Source organism: Columba livia, chromosome Z (assembly GCF_036013475.1).
Source record: "Columba livia isolate bColLiv1 breed racing homer chromosome Z, bColLiv1.pat.W.v2, whole genome shotgun sequence".
NCBI lineage: Eukaryota > Metazoa > Chordata > Aves > Columbiformes > Columbidae > Columba > Columba livia.
The window spans coordinates 50,347,244-50,366,361 of NC_088642.1; the positions used below are offsets into that span (position 1 = coordinate 50,347,244).

General features: G+C 35.6%; 1 long non-coding RNA gene across 1 annotated transcript; it reads left to right on the forward strand.

Moving 5' to 3' along the window:
- The first annotated feature begins 5,477 nt into the window (after positions 1–5,477).
- Positions 5,478–16,628, forward strand: LOC110361843 (uncharacterized). Its single transcript, XR_002418678.2, has 3 exons — positions 5,478–5,719; positions 14,542–14,693; positions 15,705–16,628. It is a non-coding gene; the product is annotated as an uncharacterized LOC110361843 (long non-coding RNA).
- Positions 16,629–19,118: the final 2,490 nt, after the last annotated feature.

Here is a 19,118-nt window from a genome sequence, read left to right on the forward strand (position 1 = left end):
TTGGAGGGTAGAATTTTCTTAATAATTAAAAATGCTTGATTTTTGTGGAAAAAAATATAATAGATGAGTAAAGCCGCACTTTAGAATCACTCATTTTTCCACTGAGATAATAATTACTGTTAGAATGACAGGATATCACACTGTTAATTAGGACCATGAGCTATTTTTCAAGTATGTTTTTACTTGTAAGAAGGTAGATTTTGTTGAACCTCAAGACTACTGCTGCTTGTGTAGTCATAATGACAAGAAGTTTTGTCAGATATAGTACTACTCAGCTGGAGCTGCAAATAGATCAGTTCCACAGCATCTGCTCAGTGTTTTGGTGAAATTTATTAGAAGGTTAACAGAATATTTTTTACATCATTTTTCTGGATCTGCTCTTTGCTAATGATAAGGATTCTCGGTATTCATTACAAATTAATGAGACACAAGTCCCATCTTTGTAAACTACCAGTCTTCTGTCAACATTAATATAAAATAGCATTCTTTTAGTGATTTAGAAAATACAAGTGTATTTATAAATCTATAAAGAAGTGAAAAGCCTGATATTCCGTACTCCATCATAGTTCTCATCCACCTGACAGTGCCTTCATGATCTCATCTTTTGTTCCGTCAGTTCTGAAATCCTGTTAATTACCTACCCATAATAAAATAGTATTCCACAAATTATTTTCTGTTTCATGAAAATTGCAGCAACATTGTAATAAGCTGTAAGTTCAAGATGATACTTTGACAAATATTCCTTGATATTCCTGTTTATCAAAGTTTCTAATCACCTTAAAGATCATTATGTATTACAGGTTATTCTGTTTTCTCATCATGATGACAGGAGCTTGTAGGCTGAAGGAAATGTTTTGTTATGATGAAAAGAGACAGGAGCACCATTAATAAGATACACAACTCTATTACAGTGATTTTATTCTTTATTGTAAACTCACAGTATAAAACTACAGTAGATTCTTAAACTACTTTGTAAAAATCTTCTCAAACAGTTGAGCATCACAAACATGCTTGCACTTTGGAAAAAAAAAGAACTATATATACATCTTGCAACTCTGTAGTTGTATGAAGGAGTATGAAAAGATGAAATGAATGTTTGTGTTTATATTTTGTCATATATCAAATGATACTTCTTGCTTTTATACTCTTCAGTGTTCCAAATCACAAGACTAAGAAATTCACATATCTTATTCAGACTAATCATCCACTTGATAGAAGGGTCTCTATAGATGATTGTTGTTCAAGGAAATAAGACTGTTAAAAATCCTGTGCTAATCCATGCTCCCACAAATCAGAGTAGTCTTTCTATCTGCCATCTTGTCACATGTTGATGATTAATCTTACATGATGTCAGGAATGTGGAAGAGTAGGGACAGTTATTTAAAAAGCAAACCTGAGAAATAGGAATATCTGCACAGAAGAGTTGGGGTGGGTCTGTGACTGTGACCATTAGCAATACAGGATATAAATTAAAAAAATAAGGATTAGAAACATGCTATAGACTGGTCCTGATACATCTGTGAAGATTTATTTTTCTTTTAAGTTTTCTGTTGCCACTATAAATCAGGTATTAATGAGCATCAGGATGTCAATTAAGAATTTGGCCTTGGGCATGAGGCTGGCATGGTATTCCCTGCAATCAATTTTAGGGCCAGTTCTTTTCAATGTTTTTTATAAACAACCTGGACTCAGGAGCTGAGTGCACACTGACTATGCTGACTTCAATGAAATACCTTGTCATGACACCAAGAAACAAAATTCTTGTTTCTCTTGGATGTTTATCTAGATTCAATAATACTCATGATACACCTGAGATCTCTTCAAAAAATGACCTAGTGTTTCACGTCCACCTGAAAAAGAAATGTAATAATCTCTTTATGGAGCAGAAGAGACTCATTTTTGAAGAGCTGAATCCATTACAAAATGTAATAATAAAAAAAGAAATTGGTCATTTTTTCCTAAATAAATTTCAGACATCATCAGAATATGTAGTAGAAGTTCAGTGTTTATTACTATAAAAACCCATAGCTCCTAAAGTGCAGCTACGTGTGTTGGGTGCTCTTTCTTGTTTGTTATTTTAAGATTTTTGTTTAGTTCAATTTTTTTTTAATCGTCTCACAGTGGTAATTAGAATCCCCTTCTGTGCTGAAGGAATTTCCCCTGGATGTAAGGGAAATTTTATTTTCTTAGTTAAATTAAATCTTACAATGCACAGAAGTCACATGATTGTCCTATGAAAGCATGTTAAAAAATTTGTGAGACTGTAAAATCTAGTTAGGAACTTAAGGGAAAAAATAAAATTTTGGATGATGCTTAAGCCAACAGGTTTTACTTCCCTCTCACAGTAGGTTAAGTGAATGGTCATAACAATCAAATTCATAAACATAATTGATTCAGATAAAAAAACACACACTAAGCCTTAACAATATCTGTTCAAGAGCTCACCTCCTAATTTAAACATAATTCCGTAGCTAAACAGGAGCAGATGCTGCTCCAAACTTGGAAAAGAAGATCAGAAAATGCATGAGAACCACAACTGTATGGTGTGATGAGAAGTAAGAGCCCCATTACACCCAGCTCTTTGAAAAATAAGTACACATTCTCTTGGTGTAATTTGCTACTGTCCTGGCAAATCCACAGCTGACTGGCAGTCTAGACTCTGTTACCAACCAATTCTTCAAGCCTGCCACTGAGGTTAAACTATCATCTATGTTTGCAATAGCAGAGTGATCTGTAGATAAAGATGTAAATTACATTCCAATTTGCAAAGCAACTGATCCTAGTAAATGACAACTTTTCTGCAGACCTTGGTAGAACCTGTGTAAAGGCAAAAAATCACTGTTTCAGAAGCAAAGCCAACACTACTAGAAATAATTATCCCTTGCTCTTTCTTTTCCTCCTGTTCACACCATTTCCTTCACTTGACTTGATAGAGAATATCTGTATGAAATAATGTATTTTTCTGTGCACCAAGTTAAAATCAACAACAGTTTTGTAGTTAGATCAGATGGAATCATGGTGTTCAGTGAAAAACAACAACAGGTGCTTTCGTTCACTAATTAAAGGCAGTCAAAAAAAACAAAATTTGATATTTCTTCCAAAAGTTAGCATTTGATGTGGAAACAAGTAGTTCTAATTTTGAGTGAAAAGATCTGGCAATCAGCAAAAAACTGTAAGTCAGATTCCAAGTGTTTTAGACTTTCCCCATTATAATATTAAATGTGTGAATTCCACATGAATTTTCTGTCCAAATTTGGTTCTTGAAAAATTCACTTATATTTTCCTATTGACATTCACTGTCTGTGACATGTGTTGCTCCTTTTGTCAGCAATGACTGGCTTCCTGAGCAAAACTGGTATATTGAAATTTGTTGCTCTCCTAGATATTTACCTTCACTTTAAAATTCTATGAAGTACTTCAAATGACTTTTTATGTTCTACAAAGTGAATTTAACATTGGAAAAAGGTATGAAACCTATAGAACAGCAGTAGTAGCACATCAGACTTCCACCACTGTCCTTCTCATGTATCTAAATTCTGACCCACAGGTAAAGACCACTATGGAAAGAATAATGCAGACCAACAGATTCTTTAGTCCAAGGGAGTTCTTTTTGAGCCATGGTAAATAAAAATGTCAATTTGTGTGTTTGTTTATGCCCTTATGTGTCTGTGTGTGGGTGTGTCTGTAAGAACTTTATAATAAATGGATACTTTTAAATATGACCTGTCTGTGAGACTAAGTCACAGAAGTTCAGTTATCAAACAAGGTCTCCTGTCCCCAAAGCAGCCAACGTAAACTGGAGAATGACCACAGCCTTATGAACTTTCTTTACGGAAGATTTTTGTTGTTGGTGTTTTTTTTTGTTTGTTTGTTTGTTTTGTTTGGTTTGTGTGTGTGTTTAAGTGGGGTTGTTTGGTTGGTTTTTAATAAGATCATCAGTCTGGCTTTGTATATGGATTTAGTTAAGCCACATGATAACTATATTCATGTGATGTGCAGCAGTATGCAGTAAACAAACCCAATTATTCTAGGTAGATAATTAAGATTCTGTTGTGCATAGTTTTATCTAAGTATATGCTGCATACACTTCTTTCAGTTTTCAGATTCTCCTGTTCATCAGTATTGCAGCAGACAGTGCAAAAGCCTTGTGTGTTATACTAAGCTAAACTTATTGAATGCAGCAGTTTCAGTTGTATATACATTACATTTCTAATGATAATGCATAACTAGAAAAAGTTAATAGAACAAGTAATGGATGTCATTCAGATAAACTCATTTTTTATGCTAACTTTAAGAGGAAACTTTCAGCCTTGTCTAATTTATGTAGCCATAAAAGACTGCTAGATTTTTTTTTTTTATGTGAGCAAAAATGCGTCTATTTTTCTTTGCCAATCAGAGAGTGTACCAGTATTTTATCATGTTTAATAAGATTAAATTTTAGAAGTATATAGCTGTAAAAGCATGTGATGCAGCTATATTTTGGCAACTTTTTCATTTTTTAGAACATAATCTAAGTAAGCACATTTATATACACATATATTCATATATTTAATATTTCAGAAAATACCAGTTTAAACCTGTAACAATAAACACAAAAGAAAAGTAAAAAAACGAGACAGAGCACTAAACACTAAATGTGACCACTCTAACTGCTATTGATAACCAAAGAGCTTAGTGTGTTTTTAAGTGACCCCTGATTCTTGATCACTTCTATTTTTAACTGCCTACCTGGTGACACTAAATACTAAGGTGCACTCACTGTATTTACTTAACATTGACTGTTAAGCTATATTACAAGTTTTATCCCTATTACAGATGTGTTGTGCACAAAGACTTTCTCCCCATTTTATTTAACAGTGTGTAGTAATGACTATTTTGCTCTGGCAACTTGGGCTGCCTCCTTGCAGAGAGACATTGGTTTCTCCTACTGTAACAGAAGGGTAGGAACTTTAGCTTGGCACTGGAGTGATTAATGGTGCTCAGGGAGTTTTCTGTGGCTGCATGTGGTGATCAGTGGGTAATGCATTGAGCAGACTTGTACTAGAGGGGAAAGGAAAATCGTCACATTACTGGAATAGTCAAATGAAAAGAAGCATTGGGCATAGCCTAGCAAAAAATGGTCTCAGGAAAGAAATATGGTGGACTGGTGTCCTGAAAGAAGAGAGAGTCAGAAGAGTTCAAGTCACAAGTTCAGGTGGGTTGGAGCTAAGTTCAATTTATCCATTTTACTCAGATATTGCTGGAAGAGGGAAGGGAAGGGAAGGGAAGGGAAGGGAAGGGAAGGGAAGGGAAGGGAAGGGAAGGGAAGGGAAGGGAAGGGAAGGGAAGGGAAGGGAAGGGAAGGGAAGGGAAGGGAAGGGAAGGGAAGGGAAGGGAAGGGAAGGGAAGGGAAGGGAAGGGAAGGGAAGGGAAGGGAAGGGAAGGGAAGGGAAGGGAAGGGAAGGGAAGGGAAGGGAAGGGAAGGGAAGGGAAGGGAAGGGAAGGGAAGGGAAGGGAAGGGAAGGGAAGGCCCTCTCTGCTTATTTTTTGTATTTGTGCTCTGGTTATGGATGTGTTTTAGATATTGAATGGTTGCAGCTTTAATAAAATTTGTGATTAAAGTTCTCATAGCAGCTCTGCACAAGGAAGGATGCTGGCTTGGAAGTAAAACTTTAAGGGAATGCAACTGGCTAACGTCTCCTAAAACTTCCTCCTCTTAATTGAAAAGTACAAGAGCAAGGTATGTATTCTCCTTTTGCTTCTTTTAGTGAGATCTTTAGCATTTTGCAAAGTACTACGGCTTGATCTAAGGGTTATATTTCTGGTACAGGAATCTAAATTGTTAGAACAAGACAAAAAATGTTGTTTGATGATGTGCATTGTTGTTGTGATGTGACAGTTTAAAACAAATTCTGAATCTCATTTACAATTGGAGGACTTATTTAAGAAATACTTCAGTAGCTCTACAATATTTCCAGCTTGTTCTGATGAGAAAATACAGTGCAGCTCTCAGATTTGATATAGTGACTACAAATGATCAGTTATACAGTAACTGATTACACAGTAATGCGGTCTATGCTACTGCTGTGCAGATGGAGCCAGATAGGTCAAAGATTTGTGATCTGTAATTTCTTTTTGTTTCTAAAGAAATAAAAGCTCCGAGCTCACATGATTTCATGAATATTAAACTTAATATCTTGTGTTCAATACTTCAGTATCACCATTCTTCTTGCATATTTCAGCTGATAGCCTTGCAATACTAACAATGAGCTTCACAGAAAATATCTTATTATTGATATCAAACTGGCAAGAGGTACTTAGAGAAACGAATCCTCAATAATCATGTGATATTGTTTATAATCTCAGTTTTCAAAATTGATTATCCTTACTTTCTCAAAAGGATAGTTGCTTTGTGGTACTACATAGAGATCCAATCCCTAGCAAAGTAGGAAAATACATCAGTGTTCTTCAGCTACATACAGATTTCAGAACATTTCCAATAAACACCCCTAGTAGAATACAACATATTACTGCTTCAATTTTATGGAGTACAGTATAATATAAACTTTACTCCACTGCTGTTATAGGAACAGATGGTAGCTAAGGCTGACTGCCAAAAGACTGCCTTGTCCATGAATATTTTTCATATGTTCAGTGTCATATGTTTGCTTCATTAAAAAGAAAATCAAATGTGATTCACATTCAGTGTGAATAGTGCTTGGAAGGCATTCCTTGTGGAGGATGAACTTGGAGATAACTGTTCTGTTCACAGAAACACTCCTATAGAGTTATATAATCATACTACTGAAAGGATCCTGCATTCAAAGAACTAGAAGTAGAAAAAATGTGCCTTGGTACATTTATAATTGAAATAATTAAAAATGTAATAATTTAAATTGAAGAAAATTGTGCTTGAAACTTTCTCGGGAATTTATAGCTTTCTCTTAGGCTTTGTCCCCCCTCACTGCTATAGCAAGCAATTTGAAGTCAGTACCTTAACAATACCATTTCAAAGCCTGACTCTTGCAACACTGCTGTACCACAACTTGGGGACTGTAGACTTTGCTATAGCTACAGGATTGAGCTGTGGTTCTCAAATGGTGGAGGCTGGTGTTGTAGGCTTACAGCAATCCAGATGTGGCTCAGGCATGTGTAAGAACTTGTCTTAGAGACTATAAGCTTGCCAATTTTTACACAATTTTGGTCTCAATTGTTGTATTTTATTCTCACAATTGTGCATGGGAAAGGATGTCTTTTTCTATAGAATAAAATTGATTAAATAATGAGTACCTTTAGCCAGAAGCTTCAGTAGGCAGCGATCTGCTCAAAAGCTTCTTAAATAAAAGAAGTTCATTTCAAGTCCTGAACAAGCCAGTGTATTTTGGGAAATAAAATGAGTTTGCTTTTTGAATTTGTAAGAAGTGATAACAGAATTCAGCCTGGCTCTTATGATGCAGAAGGCAAACATTTTGTAGTGAAATGGAAATGTGTAGCAAATTTAGGTCAAAGAACTCTGGGCCAAGAGCACCTACTGTGTAGTTCTGTCCCCTAAAAGCCCTCAGTACTCTTTTTGAAATCGCCTTAAACATCTGTGAAATCTACCCATTCCTCATGACACTCTCTGTAAACCTTATCAGCTTCTACCTTCATTTTATACATACAATAACTTGTCATGCCATGTCCAGTAACTCCTCATGTGCTGTGCAGTTAGCTAAACCTCAGGCAAAGCTGTATGTCTGCTTACTGTAACTCTTGCCTCCATTATTTAATCTGAAACTTAATGGATAGAATGGAAATGCTGCTGAATGAAATGAATTGCAGCTGAAGCAGTTTCCATCTACACACAGCATCTGCTTTATGACCTTATGGACATTCAGCTTTTTTTTTTGTGAAGTGGTGGTTTTAGATCAGATATGTAGAAATTCCCTGGTTCTTGAAAATCTGTAGCTGCTACAGGCATAACAAGGGAGATTTATAGAGCTGTTGGAGCTGAAGTTTGCCAAAATGGAGAAGTGTTAAACCATGACATAGGTGTTAAAACACGACAAACAGAAAAATCCTATTTGAACAGCTACACTGAAACTGGAGGAGTAGGGGGAACTCCAACTACAATGCTAGTCTTGCTACTATTTGGGCTCTCTGGTGTCCTAGGTGCTGGTTCTTTGTCATGTTGCTTTGTGACTGTGAAGCAATACCTCTGTCAGGTTTGTATTTTGCTCTTTTCTGATTACCTGGTTGTTAACTCATTCGGCATCCTTTAGCCTTTTTTTGCTGTTGGCAAAGCCAGGCAGACATTGTCACGGAGGATCTGCTTTCTCTGCTCTGAATTCACAGAAGTCCTATGAAGATCTGTGATTTATACAACTCCCCACAGCTTTTCATGGTTCAAAATTATCTTCCATTCAATTAAAGAATAGGTACCTGGGGATCAATTTAGTTTCTTTTGTGTGTGCTGTCATAGCAACAGTCATTTTGCCATTACATAAACCATTTATATTACTATAATAATCATTGCTTGAAATTAATGGCATGGTTTCCATGGCTTGTTCTGTTTCCTTGTTTCATTCTGTGTCATACTTTCTGCTGAAGATGACAGCATGAATATCCTGTCAGATAACTATTATTTGTATTAGCAGCTTATCTAATTTGCACAATTTCTTTTCACTTTAGCAACATCTTAATAAGTAATACAGCCTGGCCAACTTGTCAAGTAATGGAGAAAAACATTGTGCTGTGCTCATCACAGAAAGTTTCTTTAGTAAGATGTGGAAAATCCAGAATGAGAATTAGTTAGTTTTGATGAACTGTGTTGCTTGGATTATTACTGAAGTAGACTACATCTTTAAAAACTTCTTGAGTTGATACACACTGTGAATTAGAGCTTTTTAATATATCATGATTGACAACTATGTTTTCATTTGCTAAAGGTTTTCTACAGGTAACTCTAGCACATATCTGAAACCTCAAACCTCAGAAACCCTGAAGATATTATACAGAAAGATTCAACCCAACTGTATCTTTTTCATCTTTTTTTTTTACACATAAGTTTTCAGACTATGTATATACTTTTTTTTTTTTTTTTAATTTTATTTTTATTTTCTCTAGGCTAAAATTCTGTAGACTTTGGGTGAACATTATGAGGGATTATATATTATACTTCTTGGCTGACTTTTCTCTCTATATAGTTTTGTCTGCCTGAGAAACACGTAGACACCATCATTTCTTTCTGTGGAGAGCAAAGTAATCTAGCTTTCAGTGAAAAGGACCTGTTAATTAGCATGTCATAATTAGACCAAGATGTATGAATGTGAAACCACAATTAATGTAAACAGCAATGGTTATGTGTATCTAGACCAGGGGTGTCAAACTCATTTTCACCGGGGGCTACATCAGCCTTGTGGTTGACTTCAAAGGGTTGAATGTAATTTCAGAACTGTATAAATATAAATATTCCTTACATTTATACAGTCCTAAAATTACATTTGGTTGTTGGAAGGAAACCACGAGGCAGATGTAGCCCTTGGTGAAAATGAGTTTGACACCCATGACCTAGACCATTCTCACATGCTTGACAGTGTCTGACGGTAGATATGAAGAAAACACTATAAAAACACTGGACAGTTGCAGGTAGCAGGACTTTTCTGTTCTCCAGTGACTTGTGGCATAGGAATTCCTGAGACAGATACAGTCTGTTGTGTCTGACAGATTTTTCTTCCTTGAATCTGCCAAGCTTTGTTTCGAATCAGTCTGCTAGTACCTGTAGCCAGTGTCTGAAGACCCATCCACAGTTTACCCTGTACAAGAAGGCCACTCTTTGCAGAAAACACTAGAAAACTTTGGAAGTCTGTATCATAAAATTGAGTGAACACAAGAATCTTGGCTAGGCTGAAGTAATTGGCCAGATGATTGACAATAAAAAAGGTGAAGAGCTGTTAAACTCACACTTCTGACTTAAATGTGTAAATCACTGTAAGATAAGAGTCCTGGAAAATATTACACTTACCTTCTACTTGATTTTCTGAAGATAACTGTCTGTTTTATGGGATGCCAGGCTAGGTGAACTGCTGGTCTTACTTAAAATACTCACAGGGGCTATAATCCTACCAAAACAGGCCATGAAGGCAGTGTTTTGCTTTTTTGATTGTACAGGGCTCTGTCACTCAGTTTGACCTTCTTCCATCACCTTCATTCCCATGCTGGTTATTTGAATTAAACAGAATCTTACTTCTACACAAGGCATTTAATATTGATGATCTTGTGTCGTCTGCTGTTTTTCATTTTTGTCCTAAATTATCTTATTTTTGAGAGAGGCATGTTAAAAATCAAAACTCTGTGTGCTATTAGACATGTACTCAGTGGAAAAGTGAAGCCTGAAATGGAAACTAGGGAAGAAATAGCCTTGAATATACAATCTGTAGATTGCTTTTCAGTCAATATTAGATAAGTAGACATCAGCAACTGTTAGAGATATTGGGAAAAACATACATTAAAAATCTAATTTTAGATGTGTCAATGCCACATTTATTCATTAAACCAGAAATTCACACAGTAATATGATGTGGAATTTAGTCTTATTACCCCTTTTTAACTTATTTTTATGAACTGGGAAACTTCTGGATACATTGTATATTAAGAAGAAGCTTTCAGAGAAGCACTGACTTGTATCTAGTGCTATTTTTGATGTTAGACCTACTAAAAGAAACGGAGACTCTATATTACGTAGTTTTCAATCTTGACTGGTTTATCTGACTTTCACGTGGCTAAAGTGAAACAGAAGACCATACTTCAGTCTGTCTGCTGGTCTGTAGCCATTAGATACCTAATGAACACTTGAGTTAATACTCATATAAAATACAAATAAAGTAACATGTTGAAAATAACATCCTTAACAGCTTGTTATCTTTATTTAATACTGTTCGCATATTAGTTCTCATATTAGTTTCCTTTATGAAGTATGTTATTTATGTTCACACAAGTTAGTAACTCTAATAGCATAGATGAATTAAATGGGGATATTCCTTTTTAATTACATTTTGAAAGAAGGCCAAATATAAAGAACCCAGTCAAAATACTGTATTGTTCTTTCCTTAGGAATGCCAATTAAAGATACATAAAGATATATATATATATTCTGTTCTTCCAATTTTCTTTTTAAATGAAAAGGATAACATATTCTGTCTATCAAGAAATGAAAAATGGCAGCTACACACAAATTTTGAGTTAGCCTAAAGCATGACTTGCTTCATCTTCTAAAGCCCTTTCTAATTCCATGTCCATGAAAGAGAATGGGCTTCATTCTAAATATTCAATGTTCTACAATTTTTATGAAATACACATATAAATAGTTTTTATGGCTTTCAAATTAATGCAAATATATCATGATGAATAATTTCCTTATTATTTATATATTAATTGTTTGACCATCATTTTTAAGTGTTGACAAAACTTTAAAGAGTCTTTTACTATTCTGGCTGAACAGCTAATTATGTAGTTTTGTTGACAATTCTTAGGATGACTATAGAACACTTGGTAAGCTTTGTTAACGTGATAGGTTTTAGAGTCCTTTGCCACTAATTTTTGAAATAATTCTTCAGATATCTTTGCATCTCTATTGATTTTCATGTGCATTCCTAAGCTAGAATCATTGTGATTAAAGTTTGACTATATGTAAAATGATCTTTAGGATTTATTTCTGTATTGTTTTTCTGAAGCACTTTTCGCCAGAACATTCATTGTTTAATTAAATAGTTACTAAGGTTGTAGTGGATGTATTTAAGCAGCTAATTGTCTCCATTTTTTTTATCCTTGTTTTAAGAATTTGTTTTCCTAGCTTTTATTTCTTGCTCTTTGATCTTAGGTGCATCCAGACAACATAACACTTCACACAGATACTTCAGATACTCCTTGAATTAACATGCTATAATGGTACACCACAAATAACATTTATCTTTTAATGTGCGACTAATGGGTAGCTAGGCTTCAAAAGCAAAACTAGCATAGTGCTTTATATTACTTTCGTGTAAGAGCCAAAGTAGACAGGGTCTCATTTTGACGTAAGTGATGAATGCTTATTAAATTTAAAGCTAACAGTACGGGAGGGGAGTGCCAGCACAGTGGGACTCAAAATGGTGTTGACAAACTAAAAACTGTGGAGGGAAGTGGTGTGCTTTCTCAGAAAGGAGAATAGCAAAGCAGAGATAATGAGACATTCAAATAGAAGAGGCAGAACAACTGCTCAGATTTGTAGGAAAGGTCTCTAGATTTGCTTGAATGATGAACTGAATATGAGGAAGCAAATGCTGCAGCAAAATGCAATAATCCAACATTTTACTAGAGTCCATATAAAAGGGAATTTGAACTACGTAATTCATGATGTAGTTACCTCTCCTCTCACAAATATTATATGGAGTATTGCAGATAATAAAGTGTGCACACACATTGAAAGGAGTCCAGAGAATTAGCAGGGACAGTTAATATTCTAAAATTCATGTTTTAGGAAGAAATCTGGCATATTTGACTTGAAGAAAAAAATATAGATATTATCCTCAGACACAAAAAATGCTGATCCTAAGAAGAAGGGAACAGTGTATTCTGTGGCCAAAGTCAGAAGTGGTATATTGACTTAAACATCCTTATGGTGATTAGAGATGTTAGGAAAATATTTTAGTAACAACTTTAAACAAAAACAATGCTTGTTATATGTGTGGATAACCTCTGGATTCTGTCTTGGAGGAAGGGGTTTTCTAGAAACACCGTAAGCATAAATCCGTTGAGAAGAAAGTCGAAGTTATCCCAGTGTCTGTTTTCAGTTTATTAAGTTCTACTTTGATTCACTTCTGTTTTCATTAATTGCTTGACTACAGTGCTACAAAGAATGCTTTCTCATCTGTTATGCTTTGCAACCATTCTGAATTTTCTCCATCTAAAAAAAATAAAATATATACATATGTATATATATTACATTGTGAATACTAGAACTGAGAGTCTAATTGCAGTGACACCGTGTAAAACATATGGGTAGCATATGCAGCATTCTTTTTTATTTTTTTTTCCTGATACACACACACACACACACATATATATATATATATACACACACCAGGAAAATATATACTGAGTATAATGTTCAGCTGACTGCTTTTGAACCTTTTCTCCAGAGTTTGTTCTTTCCAGTTAAGTCAACAATTTGTGCATGGATTGTGTTTTTAATTTTGGTTTGGTTGAATGAGAATTTTGTGCCATGTGGACAGAGGTAGAGTTTCAGATCTGTCACCTGTTCTAGTTCATCATTGTGGTCAGTATGTTATTGTCCTTTCAGTAAGGAAAAGTTTGTGTAGCACAGTGACCATTAACAGTCCCTGAAGAAACTAGTGAAATGCCTTGCCTTTTTTTTTTTTTTTTAATGTGCAGTTGCATTTTTAAGATTAATGAACTAGCTGCTTTAGATAACTGTATATCACTCAGAACACCTAATTGACATGTAGTGCAGTACCAAGTCAAAATACTTTATAGAAACTTCTTGCATTAGCAAAGTTATCAGTTAATCTTATACTCCCATCAGAAAAACAAAAAACCAACCAACCAACCAAACAAAAACAAAACAAACAAACAAAAAAAGCCCACTTAATTTGACAAGGCCTGCTTTAATCCAAACCTGTGCTGATTGACATTATTTATATTAGAGTTGTCCAAGTCTGAATCAAACTCTAACTAGCCATCCTGATATTTTGACATTCACGTCACCCTGCAATTACTTTTCTCAGCCCATTTGTAATTTTAAATATTGACATTTCAGTAAGTTTTTTCCCTTCTTTATTATTTTTTTTTTTTACTTCTGTGAACATCTGAAAGCTTGTTGAAAGTGATATTAACAAGCCAGATAGTTGAGGAAAAAAAAAAAAAAAGCTGGATAACTTATCTGAAAAGCTTTTTACAAAGTAGCTTTTTCAGAATGTCTGCTTTACAATTTTAACTTATTTCTAATATGTTCACCACTTTCTGCAAAGTGGAAGAGAATTTGTTGTAGTAACTGTACATAACTGAAAATGCAACATACATGTGTTTAGATTTTGTTTGTTGTACATAAAGTGGTCAATACCAGTCATGGGATATAGGAAGAATGAAAAAACATATTCCAAACCTTGACTATTAATTCTCCTTCACTTCTAAGCAGGAATGTGACTTTTAGAGAGTATAGATTTTTTTTTTTTTCTTCTCCCTATGGTCTTGTGGGTATAAAATATTCAAAAATTTGCAGTAATTAATCTCTCTGTGCTTTGTCCAGTTTCAAGGTCCTCACTGCACTCTTTATTTAAAAGGGCTATTTTTCAAGCTGCAAACAGTGAACATCAAGGGTTGCAGTGGTCAATACTAGATGCAGTTTACACATGACAGACAGAACTTGTCAGTGTCTGGGTTTCTAATGCAGGTATTACCCTGTTTTCTTCTGGATGTGAAGTCTCCACATAGACAGGGTGGTGCATCTCTTCCAGCAGGATTGTCTACAAAATGACCCAGCAGGAAAGAGATTTCAGTTTTGTTTTTTTGTTTTCACTTTTGCAGAAATGCAGGGATGTTTACATGCGGCCTGGATGGGATAACAAATAAAGAACAAAGTGGAATCCTCAAAATCAGGAGGAAATGTGTTTAAGTGGCTTCAGATCCACTATCTCAACATCTCTTCAAGCTGTAAAGCACTTAATTAGCTAATTTTGGTGTGTATCTTTAGATAATTTATTTCACCTTACCTATGCCACATTTATACCCTTGAGCAGCCTGCAGTTCTGCAGTTATAGATGGAGAGCAATACGGAGGCTGGAGCCTGAGCAGGTCAGGAGGAGTAAGGCAGATTTTACCAAACATTTGACATCTACCTCTCAAGTGCTCTGTGAAATGAGCTTGTCTAAGAAGGCTGGTTTGATATCTGCTCTGGAAGAGGTACTAGGAGCTGGTGGAAAGAAGCCCCATAAATATTTGGTTAGGCTAAAGAGAAAATAATCTTTCTAAACTGCTGGAGGTTGTAAGAACAAAAAATCAGTTCCTTTCAGCTTCAAAACCAACATAAAACTAGGAGTCTAGGGTGTGTTCAAAACTTGAGAATTTCATTAGGATATTTTATGAAACTCCAATTTTGAATGTAAATCAAAAATAGATTAAAATACTGAAACATTTTATACATTTTCAGGAAATTTTTAGGAATTTTTCTTCATGGAGAGCTAAGCATTTGTCGTGGGAAGGAAAAGTAGTTTCAGGTTGTGAATTTCAATTTATTTGATTTATTGTCAGTTAATCAACTGTGATTGCTGCTTCTGGTATTGGAAAATAAAGGCAAGGAAACAAATAAGCATACTGATAGAAAAAATCTCAGCTTCCCTCCAGACACCTCTCCTGTGACCCTTTGGTCCTCCCTTGACTTTGACGCAGCTTACACTCTATCCTTTTATGGAGGAATGCAGGAGACTGAACTGAGACACTGAGCTTGCTACTCAGTGGCTCCAGTATAGTCTCCTCCATCAGCTGCAGTCAAACCCTCTTCTTGGTTGCTCCTTCTTGGAGCTATTTGATCCTTCCCTGGGGTTCTTGCACTGCTCTGGTGGCTGGTCTTGCTGCAACACTTCTCCTGCTTTGCTGTCTCTCCTTCTTTCAAGTATTTCTCGTTTCCCCCTTGCTCCTGCTTGGGTGTCTCTCCTGCCCTGGCACGATGTTGTAATTTTTTTTTTCTTCAGGTGGATTTCATCAAAGATTCCTACCAGGAAGATTTCTGAGGTGGGAGCAGTAAGGCAACAGGCAACTGGGACCTTTCTCCCTGCTGCTATGTAGCCTCTGATCCTGTGTGCCTAGCACCAGTGTCTTCTCCAGCCATCCTCCCCTCGGCCATCCAGACTGTGGGCACTGCAGTAGCACACTGATGGGCTGAGAGGCTGTGAAAGATGAGAACTGGAAGAGGCAACAGGAAGGGAGAGCAAAATTAGGTGGTACAGAGTCAGGAAGACTTAAACAACATGAATTAAATGCCATAGATATAAGCATGCACAATAAAAAAGGTGTTTATATGCCTATTGTCTTTTCTGTGATACTTTTCTGATTCTTCTCTGTCTGGGCTTGGTGTCTAGCTATTTTGCTATTTTTTTGTCTTTAGTGTTTAATACTATTGTGTTGGACTAATTATCAGTGTATTTATATGTGTGTGCGTGTACCCTGAACAGATATTTGCCTGAAAAACTGGAACATAAAATATACAGTATTTCTGTTTTGATAAAACATTACAACTTATACTTCAGTTTCTCTGCCTTTCTTTAAACAAGAAATTGTTTAACAATTTGAACATTAAAACAGCCCCTTTCCACCCAAGCCTCTCAATGGTGGTCTGTTTAAATGTTTTGCAGAGTAAGTAGTTTAATAATGTAGGTAGGAAACTAACTCTTCAAATAGAAACATAAAAGTTCACATTTGTTTGTTTGTTTGTTTGCTTGCTTGCTTGTTTGTTTGTTTAAACATATTACAGAGGAATGGGTGTAACAGATGTTTGAAATCTGAAGTGAGTTCTGCTGAAACTCTTTGCACACTACATGCTACATTTCTGTCACCAACTGGATTTTTATTTATGAAGTTCTGTTTTTTTTCTGTTTGCCTTCTAAGATTGTTGGTACAGCTTAGTCTGGTTTTTAGCTTCATTAGGACTGACTGTATCAATAGATCAACAAATGATTATTCTAAGTAAATAAATTCACTTGACTGCTTTTGCTTCTGAAGTGGTAAAACATAAAGCCATGCTTGTGAAAGTGGAGGAAAGTAAGATAGCACAAAATGTTCCTTTGTACTTTATATTTTAATGTAACTTTAAATGAATTGCTGAAAAAAAAAAGTGGAAAAGCGATTACATATTTCATGCTTGACAGGTAAAAGACCTGAGTTTAATTAAATTTACCCAGAATATTATAAGCATTCACTTATGAACAAATAAGACATGCAGCAATTGAAAAACTATTTATTTTATAATGGGGACATAGTAAAAGGGTCAGGTGACTTGGAGTACCTGGTAGCTTGGATGTAACTGATCACAGAAAATTATCAATTGAGAAAAATAAAGTAGACTTGTACTTGAGCACCGGAAACTAATTCCAAGATTTCTGGGGAAGAAAATCTAATGCGACCAGAATGTGAGTAAATTATCTGTCATAGCTCAAATTCTGAATAACATCAAAGCTATGGACAATTATGTGCTCAGCTGTTTGATGAAAAAGAAAAAGGACAAGGATGAGGAAGGCAATTGGAGGTGATTTGGGACAACTCAAAAGTAAGTTGATTTCTTAAAAGATAAAATTCTATAGAAAAACTGAAGGGCTCTGGTTATTATCTGCATACATACAACTCCAGTTCTAATAAGGGAAATAACTGCAGTCATAGGCAGCTCATAAAATGTGCTTTAAATCAAGCATATTCACATTGACTAGTCATAAAAGCTGGTGTTAACAGAATAAAGATCACAGAAAAAAAACAGTTTGGTATAGAGTATTAGAGAAGAAAACAGAATAATACTCTAAAAAAACTACGCAAGCACACTATTCAAGTAATCCTCTGAAACCTGATTAAATTGTCATGTAATCTATTTTTTCTCATTAATGAGGATGTCTATTTTCTGATTGCATATAACAACTGTTTACTAGAGATTCATACTTTGATTTACTAAATTATAAGTAATGGTATTTTTTAGTATTATTATCATAATTATGAATGCTTGATTTTTATCAGAATACAGTTATGATGCTGCCGAAGTTCTGATACAGTTTATGAGGGGCCTTGTTCCTTTTCCATAATGGCATGATAATGTAATGATGCTACAAAAGTAAGTTTAATCTTCATCTGTTTGATTGCAAAACTTACAGATGTCCAGACATAGTATCCTGCATCCTTTCATTTTTGAAATTTTTGGTGAATTGGAGTTACTTGGAATATTCCTAATGGAATCCTGACCAAGTGAAATTGCATTTCTGGATTAATTGAGTTGTTATGAAATTTTGACTGGAACTTCACTTTTTAAAACTTATTGTTGCTGCTGTGCAGCTAATGAGTCTGTCACCAAGACTGTTCATTATTTCTGAAGCATTAGAACAAGAGAGTTAAAGTTGTCAGTCCTTCGCATTGTATTAACCATACAGGATGATCTTCCAGTCATTGTATGCTGTCTCTGTCCTTATTCAAAATGTATATGGTTTACTTTTTTAAACAAAATGATGTTTGCAATGGCAACATCAGCTACAGGAAGAGAATGGGTCTTCTGAAGAATGTTTTCGAAAGGGATCAACAATTACTTATGTAAACAGACATACGCCTTTCTATTCCCTAAAATCTATAGCTCTTCATATAATGTTGTCACGGTTTAACCTCGGTCGGCAACTGAGCACTGCACAGTTGCTTCCTCACTCACACCTGGTGGGATGGGAAAGAGAATCAGAAGGGTAAAAGTGAGAAAACTTGTGGGCTGAGACAAACACAGTTTAATAAGTAAAGGAAGACCCATGAAAACAAGCCAAGCAAAACAAGGAATACATTCACTTCTACCCATCAGCAGGCAGGCATACAGCCATTTCCGGGAAAGCAGTGCTCCGTCATGTTCAACGGTTACTTGGGAAGACAAGCATCATTACTCCAAATGTCCACCCCTTGCTCCCTCTTAGCCCAGTTCTATGTGCTGAGCATGATGTCATATGGTATGGAATTTCCCCTTTGGTCAGCTGTCCCAGCTGTGTCCCCTCCCAACTTGTGCCCCCCTCCAGCCTACTCACTGGTAGAGTGGCGTGAGAAGCAGAAAAGGCCTTGGCTCTATATAAGCACTGCAGAGCAGTTAATAAAACATCCCTGTGTTATCAACACTGTTCTTCAGCACAAATCCAAAACATAGCTCCATACTAGCTACCTTGAAGAAAATTAACTCTACCCAGCCAAAACCATCACAAATGTGATATGCATCACAACAGCTGAAAATTAGTCAGGAGATCAGTAACATGACTTTAAAAGCAACATCCATCTGCCAATAAAAGATGATAGTTCTAACCTTCTCTGTAGCTTTGTGCTGATCGGAGCTCAGCACAAGCCTTGAGAAGGATAGCATTTCTTCTTGGCTTAGAGCTGTCAGGAAG